The sequence below is a fragment of the Canis lupus genome, chromosome 8, assembly GCF_048164855.1.
Source record: "Canis lupus baileyi chromosome 8, mCanLup2.hap1, whole genome shotgun sequence".
In the NCBI taxonomy this organism is placed as follows: Eukaryota; Metazoa; Chordata; class Mammalia; order Carnivora; family Canidae; genus Canis; species Canis lupus.
This window is the reverse complement of record NC_132845.1, coordinates 60,969,375-60,980,405: the sequence shown is the minus strand read 5'-3', so window position 1 is coordinate 60,980,405 and position 11,031 is coordinate 60,969,375. Positions and strand designations below refer to the sequence as shown.

The 11,031-nt window shown below is 44.5% G+C and overlaps 1 pseudogene; it reads right to left on the bottom strand.

Annotated features, from left to right (window-relative positions):
• Positions 1-696: 696 nt before the first annotated feature.
• Positions 697-1,004, bottom strand: LOC140637658 (10 kDa heat shock protein, mitochondrial pseudogene; annotated as a pseudogene).
• Between the last annotated feature and the right edge of the window lie 10,027 nt (positions 1,005-11,031).

Here is an 11,031-nt window from a genome sequence, read left to right as displayed (position 1 = left end):
TTGACCATGTGCTCAGTGGCCACACAGCAGGTCTGCTTGTCTGTTTGTTCATTCGTGTGTGTGTGTGTGTGTGTGTGTGTGTGTGTAATGGGGCCTTATTATTATTTTTTTTTGGAGCAGTTTTGGGTTCACAGCAAAATTGAGTGGAGAATGCAGAGAGCTCCCATATGTCCTCTGCTTTGCCACCCTCCCTGCTCCCTGCCACAGCTTCCAACATGCACGCATGCAGGCACCTGCCCTAGCTCAGAGCCTTGCATTCCCCCAAGCCTATCCACAATCTGTGTTAAAGCCATCGTGTTGATAATTGTGGGTGAATCCACATTGAAGGACCATCATCTCCCACCCAAGTCCAGAGTTTACACTAAGGTTCACTCTTGGTGCTGTCCATTCTGAGTTTTGACAAAGGAATCTTATCATAGTAGCATCCTGAATAGCTCCCTTGCTCTAAATATCCTCTGTGCTCTATTCATTATTCCCCCTCAAGCCTCTCTCCCCATACCCCTCTCCCCCACCCCACCCAAACCCCTGGCAGCCTACTGCTCTTTTATTTTAAATCTTTAGTTTGGATATCATTAGTTTATTATGATGACATGGAAATTATAAAAGAGAGACATGGAAATTATTTACATGATGCAAGATTCACAACTTCAGTGGAATGGGTAGTTTCCCGTGATGCCATTTTGATAGTAAATTATTTTAGTCTACATACTTTCTGAGAATGTCACCGTCCCTAAGTAAGAAATGATTCCTGTCATCTGGAACTACTTTGGTGCCTCCATATTCTGGAAGAAACTAATCTCCAACTTTCACGCTAACTGGTTGATTTTTTCCACCCTTTCCTTTAGAGTCTGATCCAGCAGCTACTCTTGTTGCTTACAGTACTTTTCCTTGAGAATTTTTCTGGATGCATAATGTCTCCTATGCTTACAGTTTTTGGCTGTCCTCCTTTCAACTTAAACTTGGTCAAAGAGGGGAAGAAACTCTGTCAACATCTGTGGGGCCATGATGAGCTGCTCTCCAGCCTACTGATCTTTCTACTCTCTCTATACTTTTGCCTTCTCCAGAATGTCACATCTTGTTAGAGTCCTGAGGTACTTAACCTTTTCAGGTTGGATTCTTTCCATCAGAAATACACATGTACGGTTTCCCACCAGTCTCCCCATGGCTCCCCATGGTCATAGCTCTCTCAGTTCTTTTCAAGGCCAATAAACATTCTTCCATTTAGATGAACCCCCAACCTCTGTATGCATTCACCTCCTGAATGACTTCTCACTTGTCTCCATGTTCAGGCAGCAATGAATAAATCTGCTAGCGACATCTGTGTGCCAGTTTCTGCACAGACATCAGTTTTAGACTCATTTGGGTCATCCATAAATACGGAGCAGGATTACTGGATCCTATGGGGTAAGAGTATGTTTAGCTTTGAAGACATCACCCATATTCGTGGCATTTCTTTAGATGGTAGCTGATACCAGGGCAACATACTGAAGGAACAAGCCATGAAGGAGGTAGAATTCAAAGACACCAAGAAGAAAGATGTTACCAAGGCACAAACTTGACCCCCACCCACTTAGAGTTTGAGGCTGCCCCTGAGGGTGACACTGACGTGTGATGGTTAATAGGAAAAGTAGCACACAAATTTGTTTCCTACAGGTTTCCCGTGGCCCAGAGAGCCCTCCTGAGGAAACAAAGATCCTAAGAAATGGCAAACTCTAAATGCTTGTATATTGGGTTGGACAAGGAGTGGCAACTGGGAAAGAGCAACTAAATTATGTGGAGAGGCTAAAGGAACATACAGATTTTTGTTTTTCAGACAAGTTCTGTTTGTCCAGAGTTCCCTCATTCTCAGCTTCCTGTCCCTGAGATAAGAATGTCACTCACTCCCATTCTGGCTTCGGGAGGACGCCTTCCAGGGGGATGGGTGGTTGTGGCTTCCAGTGAGAGAAGTCAACACAACCTCCTTGCATCTGTTGTTGGGGTGGGTGTTTGCTGCTGCTGTTGCTGCTACTACTTTTAAAAACTGTCTGTAGTTCAAATCAGTATTCTGGTTTCCTTTACATCAAAATCTTATCTTGGATTTGTCTTTTGAGGAGAGGAAGGAGGACACATTTCTTTCTGACTTAGTAGAGAAGGGTAAAACGGGTGCGGACCTGTGCATATTGTCTTCCATTGTAGTGTGAGCAGAGGATTCAGCTCTTGCCAGATGGGATCTAATTTCTCCATGAACAATCAGGTGAATAGAGGGTGAATAAAGGTCATAAGAACATGGAGAAGATCGGCTGTAGGTGCTGGAGTTAATGAGAGCAATGATTTCATCAGAGGCACATGAATGTCAAAGATTTCCTGGGACCATGATTATAGACGACTTGGTGTGTAGGTCATTTCACATTTATAGTGCTACCATCTGGTCCCTTTAGCACATTGTATCTGGCGGGGCTCATGTGAGCAGTGTATTCATGCAAATAGAATATAGGACTCATCCAGGGGTGGAATGTGCCAGAGAAAGGGAGACAGCTGCAAGTCATTGAGCCATAGGTATTTCTAAGAGTGACTCTCTAAAGTAGATTGAGGCAGAAGGAGACCAGCTGGATTTTTGTTTGTTGGGTATTTGTGGCAATGGTGGGTGGGTGTTGTTTGTTTATTTTCTGGACAAGAGGAAAGAACTCTTCAAGTGGAAATCTTTGCATAAGGGGTCTGGCAGGCTGGGAGAGTGCGGGTCAGTCCATTTACCAAGAACACAGGAGAATCAGGCCTTTTAAGAACTAGGCGAAGAGGGGAGTTTAGCTTTGGTCAATGCAGTGACTGGCACCTCAGCGGAAACAGCACTAGGTTCCCAGAATGCAGGGAGGTTCCCAGGATGCAGGGAGGTTCTCAGGTTGCAGGGAGTTGCAGGAGCCAGCATGAGCCTGCCCCACCACCCTCAGCCCATGAGTGAGCCACGCAGATACTAGGACCCAGGAACTGGGCAAAGGGCAAGTTGCAGGAAAATCAGGTGATGGGAATGGGCCTTTGGTGGTCCCAGCACTCTGCCTCATTCCAAGACATATCCTATACAAATGCTCCTGTCTTACCCCCAAAAGTAAGGCTGGAGGAGTGTGGACTGCCTTGGCCTGACACACAGGACCTGTGTGGTTGGGAGGGTGTATCTTCCACTAAGAGACCCTGAGAGCCTTGATTCCTGGTGGGACTGGGCACCCCTGAGCCAGGAAGCCAGGGGCAATGTGGAATGACTGTCCCCTTAGAAATGCTGGGTGGAGAGGAGGTCTTCTCCTGCCCTGGAGGGTGTTTGGGTGGTTGGAGACCAACCCGAGGCCTCAGACTGAATGAAGGCCCCAGTCCTGTGGGATATTCTGGTGGAACCTCCAAACACAAATCTCTGGAAGCCTTGGGTGTTAGAAGATCCCTGGGCCCAATGGGGCATCCAGTCCAAAAGGGGTCTGTCTATGGCCAGTTTCAAACTGCCACTAATGTGGGAACCAAAAGCAGAAGGAGATGTAGATAAAACTAAATGTCCATATAACCTGCAGCCCACTGACAAATACTGGAGGGAACAGAGTATAAGGTTCCTCCAAGAAGCTCCTGACTGCCTTCATGTTAATGCCTTGCTAGAGGGAGGAATAATTGGGTTTGACAATAGCAAAGCCTCCAGTACCCTGTAAGTCTTCTTTAGCATATGAAAGTCCTTTTGGAACTTCCCTAACTTTACATACCCTAACCTCAAAGTATATAATCATTTGCTCCTCACAATCCCAGAGCTGTAGGAACCTGGGGAGCCAGGGGAAGTAGACAGGGCGGCAGCAGCTCTTTCTGCTCCTGAGTCCTTCCTGTCCCTGTGCTTTCATAAAACACCATTCTGCACGGAAGATGGCTCAAGAATTCTTTCTTGGCAGTGGCTCCAGACCCCATCAAATCTCATCTGTATTCAAAAACTACATCATTTAGCACACAACGTGGAGCCTTTGAGTCTTTTCATCTGGACTCTGAGCTTCGGTGCAAACTTGGTGAGTGCTTTCTCTCTCCTTCCTTCACTCACATTTCAGGGGCTTTTTAAGGAGTACAGTCTTATTGGAACATTTTCCCATCGATTGCTCAGGCTCCAATCCTCTAGCCTGTGGCCACTCTATGGGGAGGAGAAAGCCTGCCTCGAATATTTGTCAGTGGGGTGCAGGCTATACAGAAATTTAATTTTATCTACATTTCCTTCTGCCTTTGCTTCCCACATCACCACCTTTGAAAGATTCTTGGGGGTGTCGTATCTCTGGCCAGGAGGTTATCAAGTTGTTCACCTGTAGCAGAATGCCACAGGCCAAAGGAGGGCTGTGTTCCCACAAAACCACGAAGAGGTGTGCAGGGGGCATGCAGAAGCCACACAGGAGCAGGGAGCCAGCCACCTGGAAGAGGGCACATCCGGGAAAGGCTGGGTCACAGGAGTGGACCCTTGGTGGTCCAAGGCTCGTACCTAATTCCAAGCACAGTCCTACACTGGAGTAGGCGCTGCTTCCTTTGCAGGGGCCCCTACTGGCTGCCATTGTATTCTTCTCTAAGGGCCACTTAGGAGAAGCCTGGCTTCCTCCTCCTCTCAGAACCCCTTCAGGGAGGCAGCTGGTTGCTCTGAGGACTGGCCTGTTTCAGGTTGTCTTCTGAGAAAGTATGTGGGTGCACGCCTTGTTCTCTTGTTTGACTCCAGACTTTGTTGGGATTATTTGGGTTGTCTCGAGTCATCACAGGTTTGGAGGGCCTCTGCAAGCTGAAGGGATGTGTTGTACTTTTGGGAGTTCTCCATGTCGAGGGAGCCAAGAATCTGTAGCATGACAAGTGTCAGGTGTCTCCATGTCTCTGGGAAGAGCTTTTTTTTTTTTTTTTTAATAAAATAATTTTTATTGGTGTTCAATTTACCAACATACAGAATAACACCCAGTGCTCATCCCGTCAAGTGTCCCCCTCAGTGCCCGTCACCCACTCACCCCCACCCCCCGCCCTCCTCCCCTTCCACCACCCCTAGTTCATTTCCCAGAGTTAGGAGTCTTTATGTTCTGTCTCCCTTTCTGATATTTCCCACACATTTCTTCTCCCTTCCCTTATATTCCCTTTCATTATTATTTATATTCCCCAAATGAATGAGAACATACACTGTTTGTCCTTCTCCGATTGACTTACTTCATTCAGCATAATACCCTCCAGTTCCATCCACGTTGAAGCAAATGGTGGGTATTTGTCGTTTCTAATGGCTGAGTAATATTCCATTGTATACATAAACCACATCTTCTTTATCCACTCATCTTTCGATGGACACCGAGGCTCCTTCCACAGTTTGGCTATTGTGGACATTGCTGCTAGAAACATCGGGGTGCAGGTGTCCCGGCGTTTCATTGCATCTGAATCATTGGGGTAAATCCCCAACAGTGCAATTGCTGGGTCATAGGGCAGGTCTATTTTTAACTCTTTGAGGAACCTCCACACAGTTTTCCAGAGTGGCTGCACCAGTTCACATTCCCACCAACAGTGTAAGAGGGTTCCCTTTTCTCCGCATCCTCTCCAACATTTGTTGTTTCCTGCCTTGTTAATTTTGGGAAGAGCTTTTGACGGTGCATATGCTCTACCTGCTTAAGTCTGAGCCTCCACAAATGGGTACATTTCCCTTTAAGCTTGACCTGGAGAAAACTGGCCAGTTTTGCAAGGGTGAGTCTGAATCCACTGATGGTGTTAGACATCTTATCAAGATACCCGGGTGCCTTACTTTCTGGAGAAAGTGGGGACTTAATTAGGCAGCCAGTCCAAACTGGAGCTGAGTGTCCCCAGTGTAAAGCTGCTGCTCAGAAATGTTTGTGGAGGTTTTGCTTCCAAAGACCAGCTATCGGGACACCTGAGTGGCTCAGTGGTTGAGCGTCTGCCATCGGCTCAGGGCATAATCCCTGTATCTGGGATCAAGTCCCAAATGAGGCTCCCTGCAAGAAGCCTGTTTCTCTGCCTGTATCTCTGTCTCTGTCTCTGTCTCCCTCTCTCTCATGAATAAATAAATAAAATATTTTAAAAAGTAAAATAAAATAACAAAGACCAGCTATCAAGGCAAGTGATTCAGAACCAGTTTGTCCTGCACAGGTGTCAGTGGCCTCCCAGCCATTGGTGGCTGATAGGATGTGTCATGTACGTGGGTGAGCTCTGGGAAGGTTGTGTAGGGAGTGACTTGGAACTCCAGCTGATTGAGAAGCTGGGTGTCCAGAGCAGTCTGGTGGGATTGTGATGCACCTACATATTCCAAATTATCTCATACACAATTGTACATATTTTCTAGGAAGGTACAGATGGAGGAGTCTGGACTGCTTTGCCAGGATGATGCTTGTTGGGCTTCAGGGATAATATCCTTCACTAAGAGGCACCTGGGAGCCTTGATGACTGGTCTGCCTGGAGTCCATCAGGCAGCCATTGCCAGTGGGGACTGAGCTTTGTCGTTTGAAAGGTGCATAATAAATAAATAACATTTATTTTATTTTAAAGATAAAATAAAATCTTTCTTGAAAGATGTTTGGGTGGTGGGCTCCCTCAGGCTTGGAGGCTATGCATATGGTTTGGGACCTACCCAAGCTCCACCACTTGGATGGCCTCTGACTACTATGTGAAGGCTGGTGTTGATTGTGCATATTCCAGACACACGGGGTAGGGTTTAGCCAGTGATCCAGGACAGAGCAAGTATCTTGGAGTCAGGTTTATGGGAATAGCCTGGTGGGGTCCGTGACCCCTGCCTGTTTCTAAGTGCTAATCAACATAAATACACATATTCCTCCTAGAGGCTGAGCTGAGAAATCTGGAAGCCTTGCAAGGAGTGAATCTAGTGTGCTGACCGTGCTATCCTCAATAAGAGAAACCTGGGTGTCTTATTTGCTGCAGAAGCCCGGGACTTCAAAAACCAGTAAGTACACATGGGGACTGACTCCAACCCATTTCAGTGGCTGCCTCAAAAAGAAGTTCAGGGGTGGCAGGCCTCCATGTTGGATGCAATGCATAGATAGTAGGACATGGGCCCTGGCTGCACACAGGCAGTTGACAGGGCATGCATGGAGAGCCTCACAGGTCAGGGGAGCCAGGAACAGGGAGGTCAAGACAGAGTAGCAGACTCTTGTGGCTACACAATCCAAGCCTTAATGGATGCAAATGCTCATCTTACCCCTAAAGTCTGTTAGGTTTGGGGACACAAATAATGCCTGCACTGATTTGTCATTACCATCAATGTCTTTGCACTGGTTCTGTGTGCAAATATGTCCAGAAATTAATGTGTTTAAATTTATCACTAAAGAAATCTCATAGTCCAAACTAGTACTAGATTAATCATGCTTTTGTTCCAGGCAAGTAGAGAAGAAAGGAATAAAGTTCAAATTTAGTCAAAGTTTTTTAGTATAGGCATCAGCACTTGGAGAGACACCTTTGTCAAAGGAGATCTAACCTTTAGGTATCAAAGTAAAATTTGGTATAGATAGAGCTGGTTTCTACAGAAGGAGGCTGCTGGTGTGTATGGGCCAGATGTACTTCCAGAAGGGGTCTTTGCCTGGCTGTTATCACTGCCTGTAAAAGGATCTCCTTTCCCAGGGCAGCAGCTAATCCTTCCAAGATTTTTTGAGACAGGTTTTAGATCAGCAAATTGTAGCCATGCCCAGACCAAATATTCTCTGATAGTCTTCACAACTTTCAGCATTTGTACTCTGTATGTCCTGTTGTCATAGTGGCTTCTTCCTATGTCTTCATTGATGAGCCCCCAGATGGGCCCCATAGCAGTTGAGCTAGTTCTTTGGGTTGAGAATAGATGGGAGGATGCCATCTTGACACCATTTACTGCATTCTTATAGCCAAACATCTTTACTACTAAAACAGGGGTTTTTTGGTCTTTGCCGTAAGTGAGTAGATTTGAGATTGTATCAAACCAACACATAGCAATTACCTCTAATTTCAAATCACTCACGCAGTAATCAATACCAGGGCATAATGCCCTGTACAAATTCAAGTTCACAGAAATCTCAGTCCATTCTGTAATTCTTTGTCACAAACACTCCCTCATATTTTGTATTTTTCCTTTGAGGCACATTCTTTTGTCTTTTGTTTTTTAAAGATTTTATTTATTTAATTTCGAGAGGGGGAAAGAGAGAGAGAATATCAAGCTGACTCCCTGCTGAGTACAGAGCTGGACTTGGGGCTTGATCTCAGGACCCTGAGATCACAACCTGAGCTGAAACCAAGAATCAGACACCCAACCATCTGAGGCACCTAGGCGCCCTGAGGCATTCTTTTACACCATTCTTTAATGACAAATGTAAGCAACTATATCCCTATTATGATCAACATAAGCCTTACAAAGAAATCTTTAACATAGTGTCATATCCAGATGCCAAATAATCAACAATCAAACTTCTTAAATAGGTCAGTTTAACCTCCTTGAAAAGTATGTTTCTGAGTAAAGATCATTTGTAGAAAGTTCCCAGAAGTACTAGGTTGCATAGCACAGACACATGTTGGATTGCCATGTCCAAATTAAGGCTGTCACTTTTTTTTCAAATATTATTTACTTATGCATGTATGGGGCATCTGGGTGGCTCAGTTGGTTGAATGTCTGACTTTGGCTCGGGTCATGATCCTGGGTCCCGAGGTTGAACCCCATGTCAGGTTCTGCATTCAGTGAGGAGTCTGCTTGTCCCTCTCCCTCTGCCCTTACCCCTGCTCACACTGTCTCTGTCTCTCTGTTAAATAAATAAGTAAATAAATAAATAAATAAATAAATAAATTCTTTAAAAAAATAGGCAAGATCTCTACATCCTGAGAGATACAGCCATACAGTAATAAATATATTAAAATTACATCGAGGAAGGCTCCTGGGACTGTGGAGTAAAATGAAGACTGGAATAGGGATAGGGAATGAAGTGGGAAGGGTATAATTTTGGTTGAGAAGAACATCAGAGAAGGCCTCACTAAGAAAGTGACTATATTAGTCAGGGTTTACCAGGGAAACAGAACCAAAAAGAGATAGATAGACTGATAGAGACAGAGATATATCAGGAGAGGTTGGTTCGCACTATTATGGAGGTGAAGAAGTCCTACAATCTGCTCTCTGCAAGCAGGAAGGAAGTCCAGGAAAGCTTTCCATCCAAGCTTGAGGGCCTTAGCACCAGGAAAATCAATGATGTGGGTCCTAATCTGAGTCCAAAGGCCTGAGATCCATGAGTGTTGATGGTTTAAGACAAGAGAAGATGGATGTTCCAGTTCAAGCATTGAATTTATTCTTCCTCTGCCTTTTTGTTCTAGTGAGGTCCTTAACAGGTTGGATTTTTCCCATTCACAGTTCTTGATCTACATATTCAAATACTAATCTCTTCTAGAAACATGGTCACAGACACACTGAGAAAAAAAGGTATTTTGAGCTATCAAGGTATTCCTCAGCCCAGTCAGGTTGACATGTAAAGTGAACCAATACAATTATGTTTGAAAAGGCTTGAATTCAAAAGAAGTGAAAAAGCCAGGAATACAACTATAAAAAGAGTGCTTCAGGCTGAATGTCCAGTCCAGAGATCCTGAGATAGCAGAATGCTTGGTGCTTTGGAAGAACAGCAAAAAGGCCAACCTGGATAGAACAGAGTGAGTGAAGGGGAGAGTTGTAAGGAATAAGGTCAGAAAAGTAATAAGATGCCATACCATTTACTGATACTTGGAAAAGAAATAGATTCCAATCATCGGGACTTAGTAGCAGATATATCCAAAGCTATTTGCTAGGCTCAGTTATGAGAACATGGGAATGATATTATTTGATGAATAAGGAAATAGTAAATAAAAAATTAAAAGATCTACTCCTTGCAAAAACATTCACGATCTGAGAAAATTTGATGGACAGGATAGGTTTGAATCAGTTTATGACAACATAGAACATTATGGAGAACTCAGAGAACAACTATGAGACTGTTGAAGAGAGATTATCCCATCCCAGATAACCCTAGAGATATCTGTACCACAGAACCAAAATCTTGCTGAAAGGGTGTCTCTGAGAGTATTCTATATTGTAGGCAATCAACATGCAATTCAAAATGACTTGAGTAACAAAGGGGTTGTATTACCTGCCATAAATGGAAGATTCAGAATTAGCAAAGGCTTCAGTAACTCAGTAGAGTTACTCTGATTCAGTAACTCAGCAGAGTCATCAAGGAGCCATCTTTCCATCACTCTATTCTGCCTTCCATGCTGATACTTTATTCTGAAGAAGGCTACCCTCATGGCAGAATGGCTACAGCAGCCCAGATTTCACATCCTCATGCCATATCATCCAGAAGGTGAGAAAAGATGTTTTCTAGAAGCTCTCCCAGAAGAGTGAGCAACTTCCAAAACTACTCAGCAAAGATTCTCTTCTCATTGACCTGAACTGAGTCACAAGTACTTTCTTTTTTTTTTTTTTAAGATTTTATTTATTTATGAAAGACAGAGAGAGGGAGGGAGGGAGAGAGGCAGAGACACAGGCAGAGGGAGAAGCAGGCTCCATGCCTGGAGCCCGACGCGGGACTCGATCCCAGGTCTCCAGGATCACAGCCCAGGCCAAAGGCAGGCGCCAAACTGCTGAGCCACCCAGAGATCCCCACAAGTACTTTCTTGATCTAAACTCTCAGCGGATGAATTCCATGCCCCGATGGCAAAGGACTAGTTTACAATGGATTCATTCACTCAATATTTGAGTGCCTCTTATGTGTCAGTCATTATTCTAAGCATTTGGAACACAGCAGTAAACAAAATAAAGATCTCTACCACAGTTGGGGGAGGGGAGGGGAGCTAGACAGACATTAACACAATAAACAAGTAAATTATATGGCAGTGTAGAAGGTATAAATACTGTGGAATAAAAAGAAAAAGAAAGCCAGGGGTAGGAGAGTTGGACTCTTGTAAGTTGACATAGATAGTTTCAATTTTAACTTAGGTTGTTAACTTAGGATTCGTGAGGAAGACAATATTTGAACAAATCTTTCAATAGAGGAGGGAGTTAGCCATCAGATTATCTTCACAAAAAGCACT